Below are 13696 nucleotides of genomic sequence, written 5' to 3' on the forward strand. Positions count from 1 at the left end.
TCAAAACCAAATTAAAAATTCGGAAGAAATTGTACTGGACACCATGCACTTGACATTTTCCCAAACCTTAAATAGTTGAGAACTGACGTTAACATTTGAGTTTTTAAATTTTATCTAAGGAAATGTGTCAATGTTTTGAAAATTAGCATAACTAAACAAACTAATATTTTCTGAGGGATTAATGCATGATGCTGCAAAATCCTGAATGTATAAAGGATCCATTTGAAGTGCAAGATGGGTTTAATAGACCCGTGGATTAAACAGAACAATGGATTTAATAAAAGAGTGGGGGGAGAAGTTTAGTGACAATGTTTCATATTCTACTTTTCGACTAACCTTAAGATACTTCTCCTTAATGAGTTTGTGTGTAGCATCAAAGAAGAATATCCACAATTATCTGAAAAGACTATTAGGTGAATATTCTTTTTCTCCAACTTTATATCGGTGTGAGGCCATATTTCCTTAATGCACTTCACCCAGAACAACATATTGAAGCAGATTGAAAGCAGAAGCCGATAGGAGAATCCAGCTGTCTTCTATTAAGCCAGACATTAAAGAGATTTGCAAAAATGTAAAAGAATGCCACTCTCTTGAATTCTTGTTGTTTTGAAAAAAAATAAGTATTTTAAAATAAGTTAGTTTTGTTAACACGCAGTGAGTAGACTACCAATTTAAATGAATTAATATTTTTAAAATGTAGCAGATTTAATCTATGAAATATCATATACTGATAACTATAAAACACGAAAACAAAAATGCTCTTTGGAGTTTCAGTCATATTTAAGAGCACAAAGATGTTCAGACATCAAAATTTCAACAACTTCTGTATATTTGTTTCCTGGTACTGCCCAAACCAAGTAGCAGAAACCAAGGTCAATTTTCACAATAGAGTTGGTTTTGGTTGTTGTGGTTGTTTTTTGTATGTTTTCCATGACTCCAAGGCCAGAGCACTCATCTCAGGTGTTGGGAGGAGCCTGCTCTCATGGCAGACTCTGGGGAGAATCTGTCCCAGGACTTCCCCCTGGCTGTTGGTGTTACAACCATCCTTGTCTCTCTGCCTGGTGCTGCTTAAGCCCGGGCTCAGGCCCGGGTCCTCTCTGTGTGCCTGTCTGCAGGCAGCATTCTTCATGGTGTGTTTCTCCATGGCTGCATCTCTTCCAGGACATCCGTCCCCTTGGAGTCATGGCCCCCCTACTCCAGGATGACTCCATCTTCGTTTCCATCTTTGTCACCTTTGCAAGGATCTTATAAGGTCACAATCACATGGACCCAGGAATTGGGACTTCTAGGGATCAAAGTATCTGTCAGAGGGGTAACGTTCAACCCAAGATGCCAGACTTCCTAGGAATCCAGCTGTCACTGTCACTTGTTGATGATCACCCCTCTTTATCTTTCTTTGTTGTGGTTTGCTTGTGGACACATTGAGGTTATTTTGACTTGTTCATTTTCCCAGGTTTTATTTGAAGTACTTCACACAATTTAGAATCAATAAGTAATTGTCAACTGAATCAACTAGTGATAAATTAATTATTTGATATATTGTAAGAGACACTGAACATTCCTTTTTTTTTAATCTTTTGAGATCTCATTAAAGGATGCTGGTTTTTCATTCCTTGTCTAAAATAATTCCTTATCTGTTTTCCTTTGGAGGCAGTTTGGTATACAGAACGAGCTAGCATTTTAGTGATAGACTCACCTGCCTTATAATATGAATGAACCAGTCTCTAAAGTACACAGCTTTGAAGAGAATTTTCCTATATATCCATCATCCTGATTCTTATTCTGAAAAAAAAAATAGGAGTACAAAAAATGCTTGCCTAGAGGAATTTGGTAAGTGCTATTAGATGACATATGGGCTATGTGAGAAAATGAGAGAGATTTTCAAGTTTGGTTGCTCAGAAGAATCTAGCCTGTATTTGATGAGCCTGGAGGGGAACCTAGGCATGTGCATTTTAGAAGGTCATCACATGTTGACTGCATTTAGACACACGTGAGGCAGCAGGTGCAACATGTTAGCAGTACCAACATTTAAATCTTGGTTACAAAGAGTTCTGGAACAGAACCCCTTTATTAACCTGTTGTGTGTGTCAGAACCTTTAATGCAAATCTCAAGTAAAGCCAACACCTTGTTCAGGTCAAATTATATATAGCAATTTTTAATAATGTCTTGATAAGAAACATTTTAGTTGCTGTTATTATTTTTGAAAAGGGAGTTTGCTGATAATGACTCAACCTGTGCTCTGCTCTTCCCAGAGGAGGGCTGCTTCTTGACCAGAAAGGGAAGTGAAAACATCCCATGTCTCTGGGCTGTGACATTACTCTGCACATACAGCCTCCAAACCCTCCTTGGTAGAGATAGTATTCTCTTTGAATTTGAATTGTGGAATATTCTGCAGGTTATAAAAATATCTGGCACAGTGTTTGGTATATATTAGGTGCTGAACAATTATTAGCTTTTCTTCAATTCAATCCTGTTATAGAGGTAAAACAAAATGTGAAAAAAAAATTATTCTTTTATTTGTTCTAATTAGTTATACATGACAGTAGGATGCATTTTGACCCATCGTACACAATTTGCCTTCCTCTGGCCTTATGCAGAGTCCCAACATTAGTGTAATCATACATATATAGCATGTAATAATGTAAAGGAAACATTTGTTTTGTATCATGGACTTGCTAAAGCATCCAGTGCAGAGCTCTCTTTCATTTTTCATTTTCCTGGTACTCCCAGGTAACAGTAGTGACTAGTGTGTCCATCACATTTTGAGCTTTTTGGAGGTCATCAGAAGGATGCTAAAGCTGGACACTGAGGCCAATTATTTGTGACTTCGATTATTGTTCAGGTGAATCTGAACTCAGGGCTTGTGCAAATTTAAAATGTTGGCACATTTTGCAGTACTTTCTAGTGTCTTTGTCTACACATTTCAGGAACTGTTTCTGGTTTAAAAGTTCAAAACAGCCTAAAACTTCAAACAGCAGCATCGTTCTCTGGCTTTAATGGCAGCAGAATGGCACAGAACATCTGAGCTCATGCTGCATAATGACGTCCTTTGGCCCTTCCGCACAGGCCTGCTTGTCTCGTGTTCTTAAATAAAATGTGAGATCTTGGAATGTTTTTCTATCTGACAGGATAAAATTGAGGCCTTTCTGTAAGATGTAATGGGAGTTTAAAGGCAGACTGGACCCTGAAGCAAAGAACCACTCGCATTTTCGAATCACAACTGGTGAGCAATGGTGGTTTGATCACACGGCGATGCCTGTGGCCTATAGTACCCGTGGGAAACCGGCTGTCGTTCCTGCCTGGTCTTTTTAAAGTTGCCTGAGAGAGCGCTGCTATAAACTTACTTATTTATCCTATTTATTGGATGAGCCCATCACATAATGGTCTTTGGGTGCATTTACAAGGGCAATAAAAAAGGCTATATACAATTCTCTCTTAGCAATTTCTTAGCGAACCCAGAGCTCAAAGTAGATACAAGCATACGCGATTCAGCTATTTCACTGTTCTTTAACAATCTTTACATTTTTATTTATTTAGCTTTTTTTAGGGTTATCACATAATAAAATTGAAAAGGAGGAGTACATAATCCTAACTGAGATACTAAAGAAATAAAATTATGGAAAACAATTCACACTCTTTTTCAAGGTTCCCGGAGGACAGCTCTGGGTTGGAGGTCCTGTCTTCACAAAGTTGCACATCCTATGTGGAGAGGCTTTCGTTTTGCGTTCTTCTTAGATTTCACTTCAGATTAACAAGCATGGCACGCATGGTGCAGACCAGCAATGCTACATTGCGCTGCATGTGAGACATTCCTACAGAATTTCAAGCAAAGTGGGTTAGTGGGGCTCTGAACAAGAAAAAGATGGAGCAATAGATGAGCATGTGCAAGCATGTGCAGGGAGCAGGTCACATGCATGGGCACAGGTATCTAGCGTGTGAATCCCGACTGACAGCAGGTGGATACGGTAGCCTAGATAAAGATCTTAGATTTTGCTCAACAAATAGCTATTATTGTCTACATATGTAAAGTGCTGTCAAATATAACTAAGAATAAGGGATGGGTCATTCACTCACTAGTGCTTAGAATTTCTAATTCTCTGTTATTTTACTTTCAGTGAAGTGATCCACCACAACAGGTGCTGAAATGCAGATGAAATGTCAAATGCAGATGAAATACATAATAGTATTTGGTCAATGATGAAGGTAAATATGCTAATTGGATAAATAAGACCAATGCATGGGTCAATATATTCTAAGACAGTTGCTAAAATAACAATAAACTATACTTACATTTTCAAGTAACTTCCGATGAAGAATTTATTTCATATGATTCCATCATTTCAACAAATCTTCCTCCACCTGTTAAGATATGTAATTTGCTTTGCTTGGTGCTGAGGCTAACCCAGCGAACACAGAATGCTCTTTGCCCTCAAGGTGGTTAGTGCATTGTGGGGAAGATAACTGTCATTCAGGGTATAGAAGAAAGAAGGGAGTGCAGAAATGTGGACATGAGAACTCCCTCCCGGCCCTGCTTGAGAATATTATAAAAAAGATCACTTGGCACAGTAGTGAGCAGATCAGAGGGGGCCACCTGACCATGTGGAGGAGGCTTGGGAGAGCCAGGAGACTGGAAAGATGAACACAGCCAGGCTGTGGGCTTCTTCAGTAGTTCCTGCAGTCTGCAGGTGTGATTTCTAACTTGAGTCTCCATAAGGAAGCAGTACAATGAGAAGTTATACTGCAGTTTGGCTTTGGTACAAAGGTGGTTTGGGCTACAGAGAAACAGCACTGGGGCTTCTGGGTAAGTGATATCACTGGACTGGCAGGAAAGAGAGGAAAGTTAGGAGGGGCACTACTGTGGTGCTGTCAGTGTGATTTTAAAAATACACGTGAAAGACACTATAAAGTTGGATTAATGTTTACTTGTAAATGGATATTGGAGCAAAAAAATAGGATAAGAGTCAGGGTAATATAGATGACTTAAGCATGGTTGATACAAAAATTGGAGCAATTAATGGAGAAATAAAAAACTGGAAGAAAGAACGAGCAGACAGGAGTTCAGTGTTGAAATTGGGGATTGAAGTGATGGGGGGGCTTATTAGGGTGCATCCAGAAGGCAAAGGATACCTGGCACGGAAACTCAAAATGGTCTGGAGTAGAGATAAAATGTGTGCCTTACCAGAGGAGAATCATGGTGTGAAGTCAGGAGACTGTGCAAGATTATCAAGTGAGAGAGGGTTAAGCGCAGACATAGAGCACCCATACCTGGAGGTGGGAGATGACCAGGGAAGGACTGCCATGGAGGGTTCAGTGGAGAAGTCAAAGCTGCAAGAGGGAGATATAAAGGCCCCACGAGTTCCAATTAGACATGGAACACAACACATTTTTCACTAGAAAATAGCCAATATCGGCTTTAATTCTCAGTTTTAATAGGCGTGTGATTAGCATTCATTTACTCTCACACTTTGCTATCTTTTAATGTTTTTGTTAGTGCATTAAAGTTATAGATAATATCAGAGTTTATTTTGACATAATCACATATGCATGAAATATTATTTGCTCTAAATCAGTCCCCAGTATTTACTCTTTCCTTCCCCTCCTCCCCCAACACACAGCAAGTTTTGTTTTCTTTAACCTAAAAATTGATGTTTAGAACCCTTTTTTACAAATATGCATTGAACAGTTTCATGTTACTGTTGAGGGGTGTTCACATCTCACCAAATTGCTGTCCTAAGTATGACTTTAATAAAGCTGCTCCTAGAGGGGGTTAATTTCCCACATTGTAAGGAGTTTTTAAAAGAGAGTAGCATGATATATTCATCAACACAGGAGACCTAAAACCAAAATGCTACAGGAACTTGCAGGAGGAAAGTTGGTTCTCTGTTCAGAGAGTCACTGAAGCCTCCAAGAGAAACAACTGAGATACCAGCTAAACGACAGGCCAGTCCGTTTCTCCCTTTTATGCTACTCTGTGTCTTAAGTTAGTCTAAGTTTAGGGCACACGCAGACTGAACTAAATAACTTAATTTGAATATATATCACTTAGTTCTCAAAATATATTATTTTTACCAATTCAGTGTACACACAAATACAGAAATAAATTTAGGGAATGAATTTTGTTTATTGTAATTTCTATTTCCATTTCAAATATACTCCGTTTGTACCTTTCGCCCCCCAAGATTTAGATTTAATACAGTGGTATCATCCCATTATTTTGTACAAGGATGTACAACACCAGTGAAGAAACATGGAAAGAAGTTAAAAATATTTTTTAAAGACAAGGGTAACATTTTACTATAATTACTTAACATTTTACTATTTTACTTAACCTTTAAATATATTTGTAGACTATATTCACATTTGATCAAACCTCATTTTATTTATATATCGAAATATACATTTATCATATGTTACACATTCACTTATTTTATAGAACAAGACATTTTTTATGAACTGTTACAAATAAGTCTATTTATTTCTCTTTCAGAAAAATACAAAGATGTATTTCTTATTTCCTTCAGTTATAATTTTTATTTTTCCTTAGAACTTGAATTGCAATGTACCTGAAATTCTTAGACATATTACTTTTTCCTGGAGAAAATAAAGAAAATCCTAGCACAGTACTTAATGCATCTATTTGTGTGGCCATTGTCTTCGGCATCAGAGGCTGTTCTCCAAGGCCGTTTTGTCATTCTCATGACCTCCCTATGACAATAGGTTACCTTGTTATTCCCAGTATCAATTGCCATGGCTTTGACTCCCTCTTGATAGTATGGAATCCAATTTCTCTTCCATTCAATGTCAGCAATAAAGGATTTATTCAGCAGCTGAAGATGGTGTCATTTGAAATGAGAAAGGAAGCCTTCTTTCATTCCAATTAGCAATGAGGGAGAGAGCTGGTCTCTTCCTCCTACTTCCCAGGCCTGAGCAGGACCAACACTGAAACTGAACCCTGTCACCTGCTTAGACTGTTGCAACTGCACATCATGGAGCAGGTAAAATGCATTTTCTGTGTAGGGGAATCCAGACATCTTGGGCGAGTTGCTAACCTGCTCCCAGAGAGATGCAGGGTCATTCCTCTTTCCATAGCAGGGAGGTTTTCCACTGGGCAAGTCATGATTGGCATGTGAGGAAGGCCAGGACACACTGCCTGTCTGTGTAAACCAATGGCGCCATGTTCCCAGCCACTGACTCCTTTGCTTTCCCTGTGAGGATGACAGACATCAAGAAAATAAAGTATGTTAGAAAATGAAGCTGTTGCTTGAATTGATATCCAATAAATGAGTGTGATTCTTCAGTAATCTTCATGATCTTACTTTTATGTACTCCATTCCCTGCCAATAATACATATTTACGTGGTGAAATTCTATACCTCATCATTAATTTTTTTTCTTTTATATTTGATTGAGTGGCAAATAGATTAATTATAAGTATTTACTTTTTTCTTTCATATATATACGTGTGTGTGTGTGTGTGTGTGTGTGTGTGACTTGTATTTATTTGTACACAGCTAAGTGGGGAGAAGTTCCCAAGATCCCTGGACCAGCTGGCACCTGAACCCCCCACAGATCATTGTCCACCTCTCAGTGAGTGGGACAGGTCGGTTCAGGTTTGCACCTGACCCTGCTGTCCTCACTGGCCGTTTCTGGCCCTCTCTCCCTTCTCTTTGGCAGCTGCTGGTTCCTCCAGAATCAAGTTTTGCTTTTTAAGCTCTTTAAAGACTTACATTTTACCTCTTAAAAAAAAGTTACCATATGCTCCAAAAGGTAGTTTCTAAGCTCATATGAAGTACTCTAAAATAGGAAAAGCAAGCTTACAAAATATTTGTGATACAAATAGAACTAATATACACATTACAAACTTTGCCTACTATTTCTTTCTCTTTTTTTGTATTTATATTTATTTGAATGAATGAGATTTCATGCTTCATTCACACTCTGGTTTAAAGTTACCTAGGAACAAGCAGATTTCGAGATGTGAGAAAAGAATATGTGGATTTTAGAGCTTATAGAAGAGGTAAAAAGGAATGGTCAAACACAATGGCATTGAGGTCTCAGAGGCTTTTTTTCTGATAAATATGTACAGAGAAGTGTTTAGTTACACAGCAAGCATAGAATGTGTAAATATTCAGGGAGGGGGCAGAGGATTGTGTGTTTGTTTATCTTTTTATTTTGAGGGACAAGAGACAACAGATTCAGATAGATGTATAAATAAGCATCATGCATCTTCGATGATTAAGAACTTCTGAAACCTAAGAAAAAACTGTAACTTAGAATTTGTTCTTCAAGATAAATGACCACGAGTCTTATCTCCAAGAAAACCATAAGAAAGATTTAATAATAATTTTAATAATGTATTTCAATTTGAATAGAAATTATGAAACATCGTTTTTAGTTTTTTCTGTAAACATATCATACCTACATTTTAGGCATGTGGAGGTACTACAAAGAAAACCCAGTGATACTCACCTGTAATCCCAGCTACTCAGGAGGATGAGGGGGAAGGAGCACAAGTTTGAGTCCAGTTTCAGCAATTTGGCAAGATCTTGTCTTAAAATAAAAAAAAATAAATAAAAAGGGCTGGGATGTAGGTCAGTGATAAAGCACCCCTGAATTCCATCTGTATTGCTGGGTGTGGAGATAAAGGAGGTCATGCATAGCTGATCTCCTCTGCACCCTCCCTCAGCTTGCTAATGTTCTGAACACCAGTGGACTCAGTGAGCAGAGACCAGCCACAGAACATGCACATTGGTAGGTTGGTGAGGGCTTGAGAAGCTGAAAATGAACTGAGCTGAACAAAATCAGAATCTGTTGAAGAAACCTGCATGGATTATCAACCTGCTTCCCTGATAGTGTGATAGTCCCTGCTGCCTAGATAGAATGACATGGCCCTGGCCATAAGGTGCATGGGACATGCATGGTCCTCTGCAGCTTCGCTCTGGATGAGGCTACTAGGACCACCCGGGTGGGCTGAGGGGCTGTCTGGTACATGAACAGTGCTACTTCATTTTCTCTCTATAGTTCCAAGTACACCTGAAATATTCTAAATATTACATGAAGATCCATTAATTCATTTGTTCTTTCTTCACTCATTTCATCCACCATCATTTATTTTGTGCCTACTGTGTTAGGCACTGTGCTAGATGCGGAATGGAAATAAGAAAGGAGGCTTGCATGTTTCTCACCTCTATAAAGCTTTCAGACTTCCAGAAAATAAATAAAGGGAAAGGGAAAATTGTAGCACCTATTGCAGTGATAATTACATACTATGATGCATCCTGGGAGACAGAGACAGGCCAGCTTCAGTGTGCCACCTGAGCAGTCATGTTGGTCCTGTGCTCGGAAGGTCTGTGCTCAACTCAAAGTTCTAACAGTACCTTTTGGAAATTCTAAATTATTCTGCAACCATAGGTGCTATGTTTTCATTTTTCACCAGCCTCTAAAATTACTTTGCATATTCAAAGATGCTACATTAATTATAAACATGGGAATACCTGTTTTAGATAGAGTGATAAGGGAACACAATCCACAGAAGGTAATTCCAATTAGATTCTTCCTCTAAGTCATAAGTAATAGGTAAGATTGACTCCAGAGCCATCTCTCTACCTTTTACTGATCTACCTGTTGCTCTAGCTAAATCAATGAGGTTTAAAAGAATTAACAGATTAAGTAGTAAAAGAAGATTCACAATATATTTACAAACCAAATCCCTCCTAAAAGTGGACAAAGGATACAGAACAATAAACAAATAGGCCAGTAAAATGTGAAAAGATGGGATTCCAATAATCATTAATATAAAATTAATCATCTGTGGGATAATCTATTTCACCAATCAAATTGGCAATTAAAATTTTAATTCCCCCATGTGCAGGTATAATTGCACAAATGGTGCTATTATCATGTACAATCAGAAAAATGAAAAGCTGTGCTCCATTTGTGTAAAAAATAAAATAAAATTAGGTAAAAAATGTAATATCTATGGTCAGTATTCTTGTTTCAGGGAACATTAAATTAATATGATCACATAGAGATGGAATTTACTGGAAAGAAATCAGAAAATTCAAAGTTGAGGAAGGGTGTTGGTCTCAAGTTAAGCTTAAAAGAACAGTACTCGAAACTCTGCTTGAGAACTGCTCTGTGCATCAAATTATCATAAAATTTGATGACTCCTGTAGTAAAATAGGTTGTCTCTTCCTTTCCAGATGCCACCTCTGGATCAGGAAATGCACGAGCATCTCACCCAGTGTCCTGTCCCTCATTCCATTACTCTGAACAGCACTGTGGATTGTGTAAAGTGCCTTTTCCTCAAGAAATGCACACATCATCATCCATTCTTCCTTATAGCTCTGTAGAGCTCTGTTGCATTCACACCCCACGTTCGTTTTTTGTCCAGTCATCTGGTGATGGACATCTAGGCTGTACCATAACATGCCTGCAGTGAATCGCAGTGCTGTACACATTGGAAGAAGGAAGTTCTGTCATTTACAAGTAAATGGATGGAACTGGAGAACTAGACTCAGAAAGTTAAGGGTTGAATATTTTCCCTCATGTGAGGAAGCTAGAGATAAAAAAGGAATAAAATGAAAGGGAATCTTATGAAAATAGAAGGGAAATCAGTAGAGAAGTTAGGGAAGGAGGGAAAGGGGAAGACCTGGGGAATAAAATCTATAAGATTATGCTACACGCATTCTTCAATGTACCACAATGCATCCGACCTTATGTATAATTATAACGCACCAATGAAAAACACATGTACATGTAAAGAAATAGACGGTAGATCAGGAGAGTAGAGGAGGGGAACAGGAAGGGGAGGTAAAGCGGAGAGGGAAGCAGAAGGACTACAGAATGTATTGGTGCCGATCGTGTTATGTTCATATATGAATTTATCACAATGGACATCACTAGTTCATGTAATTATAACACACTAACAAAAAGGAAAATAGAAATTTCTGGGTTGAATCTACATGTACAATGATGGGTTAATTAGCCTCCCTGTTCCTCAAATTGCTTCTTTTTAAAATGGCATTAGTAATATCTTTCTTACATGAACATTTTCATATGAAATGAAACAACGTATATAAAACGTAATGCAGTGTCTCAATCATCAGTTGAAAACTTCAACTACTTTTGGCTATTTTTTTGTGAATTGAAATTTGGTTCAGTTCATTTGTCATTCACTTTTGGGCATAACCGAGTTTTTCTTAATAATGTGAAGGGTATAATTATAATAATTTAATAATTTATCTTTTTCCTAGCACTTGTGTTTTAAATATTTACTCCCAGTTCGTTTTGTTTTCTTTTTTTTTTAATATTATGGAATTATAAAGTTTAACGTATGTTTTCAAATCCACTGATGTTAATTTGATGTCCTTTCACTGTTTTTGAATTTAAAAGCAAATTCTCATTGAAGAATCAAATTAATGTTCACACATGTGTGCCTTTTTATTGCTACTTCCCTTCTCTATTTAACCATTTAATCAACCTGGGAATGTGTTATGATGACAAATATCTATGATGTCTTTAACAACAAAGAATATACAACCCAAGAAATCAGTATCCAGAAAAAAGATAAATGGAATCTTTTCCAAGTTCAAAATATACACTTATAAAAGAGACATAATTGAGCCACAGACTGGAAAAAAAATGTTTGCAGCTTATTTTAAAAAGGACTTATGCTTTACTCAGCTTTTCCATTGCCCTCATCAAAAAACCTGACAAGAACAATTTTAAGGAGGGAAAGTTTATTTTGGGGCTTACAGTTTCAGAGGTCTCAGTCCATAATGGCCTATTTCATTCCTCAGGGCCCAGGGCAAGACAGAACATCATGATTGACTGACGGGTGTGGTGGAGGGAGGAGGCTCAAGACATCACACCAAGAAGCAGAGAGAGACTAAGCTCAGCTCATGAAATATATATCCGAAAGGCAATCCTTCCAGTGACCCATGACCTCCAGCCACACCCTACCAGCCTGCAGTCCCCACCCAGTTCATCCTATCAGGGGATTAAGGCACTGATTGGGGTAAGGCTCTCATAACCAGTTCATGACACCTCCAAACCCTGCATTGTCTCACACCTCATATCTAAACCATAGCACCAAAGGAGGGAAAGGGGAAGACCTGGGGAATAAAATCTATAAGATTATGCTACACGCATAATTCCTACAAATCAACAATTAAAAGGAAAGTAACTCACACACACAAAAATAGACATAATTGCTGCAGTCCGGCTGCAGCAAAATAACGGGGGGGGGGGGGGGGGGGGCGGGGGAGGGGTGTGTTGACGAACAGCTTGTGTACATTGATACAGCAGGAGTGGAAGCCTTTTATTGTAGGACAACGGAGGTATTTATATATTCCACACAGCTTATCTTAATTAACATAAACTAGATACATCAGTCAACCAATAAGGAATCTCCACACTTAATGGTTCACTGGCGTTACTTCACAAACCACTCCCTCTGGCATTTTACCAGGCGCCATCCAGACTTGTTTATAGACTCTAACACATAATATAGCCCAACTGCAGAAGAGTTGAGAAGAGCTACAGGTTCACAGCAGTGTTGACCACAGCTCTGTTGACAATGGCCCGGAGTGAGAAAGGACCCCCCGTGCTCAGCAACTCAGCAACAGGGGGATAGAGACAGATGGTGTAGGTGTGAAGCCGAAGTAGAATGGGTGCTGGCAAAGGCTGGGTGCCCCTGACCCTTGCAGACAACATGCCAGGTCACAGGCACTGGAGGGCCCATATTCCACAGATACGTTCATAGTAATCACCCAGGGTGGAAAGATCCATACAGACCCATACAGGGCCAGAGGTTAGGGGACATAGGGAATGCAGAAAGATCACTCAGTGTGTAAGGGTCTTTAATTTGGAGAAATAAAGAAATGCTTTGAGATTAGAGAGGCACAGTGATTGCATAATACTGTTCAAGCATGAAGGACCACTAAGTTGCTCATTTTAGAATGGTGCCTTATATGTTACGTGAATTTTACCTCAAAATTTATTTTAAAGATTGGATGGTCAGAAGACTTGGATACTTCACCAAACAAGATATATGGTATGTCCAATACACACATGAAAATAATCAACATTATAAGTTATTATATATATACACACACATAAAACATCATTAGAACACAGAAAGAAAAAACCTGATGCTTTCATTTTGCTAGAGTGTCAAATAGCTCAACCACCTTGAATAGCCAAAGCATGACCAATATGATCCATTTATTTATTTATTTTGGGTACATTCATTCCATTCCACTTCTGATCATGCACTAAGATCCCTGAGAACATGTGTTCCTGTGTTCAAAAGAATGACTTGATCAAGAAAGTTCAAAGCAGCTGGATGTGCAAGAGCCTACAAAGAGAAATAATCCAACAATCCACCAATAGAAGAATGGGTAAAACCGGGAGACAAAAGCCCTCTGGCTGATCGATACTCGCCATCAATCATCAATAAGGATGAAGATACTTGAGTACTGAGAGAGGATGGATAAATCCAATGAGATTATTTTAAGTGGGAGGAACAAGACACAAATAATAACACATTGATTTATCCCATTTATTTTAGGTTCATGAGATGATGGGACATGTCAGTATCTTTCATTAGGTCTTAGTTGCATGTGTATAAATAATTTCCAAAATTCATAAGACTGAACACTAAAATTTGCATATTTACTTTGTATTGATGGAC

This window comes from Marmota monax, unplaced genomic scaffold (genome assembly GCF_021218885.2).
Source record: "Marmota monax isolate L192 unplaced genomic scaffold, Marmota_monax_Labrador192_F-V1.1 WCK01_AAM20220418_F8-fsc00026, whole genome shotgun sequence".
In the NCBI taxonomy this organism is placed as follows: domain Eukaryota; kingdom Metazoa; phylum Chordata; class Mammalia; order Rodentia; family Sciuridae; genus Marmota; species Marmota monax.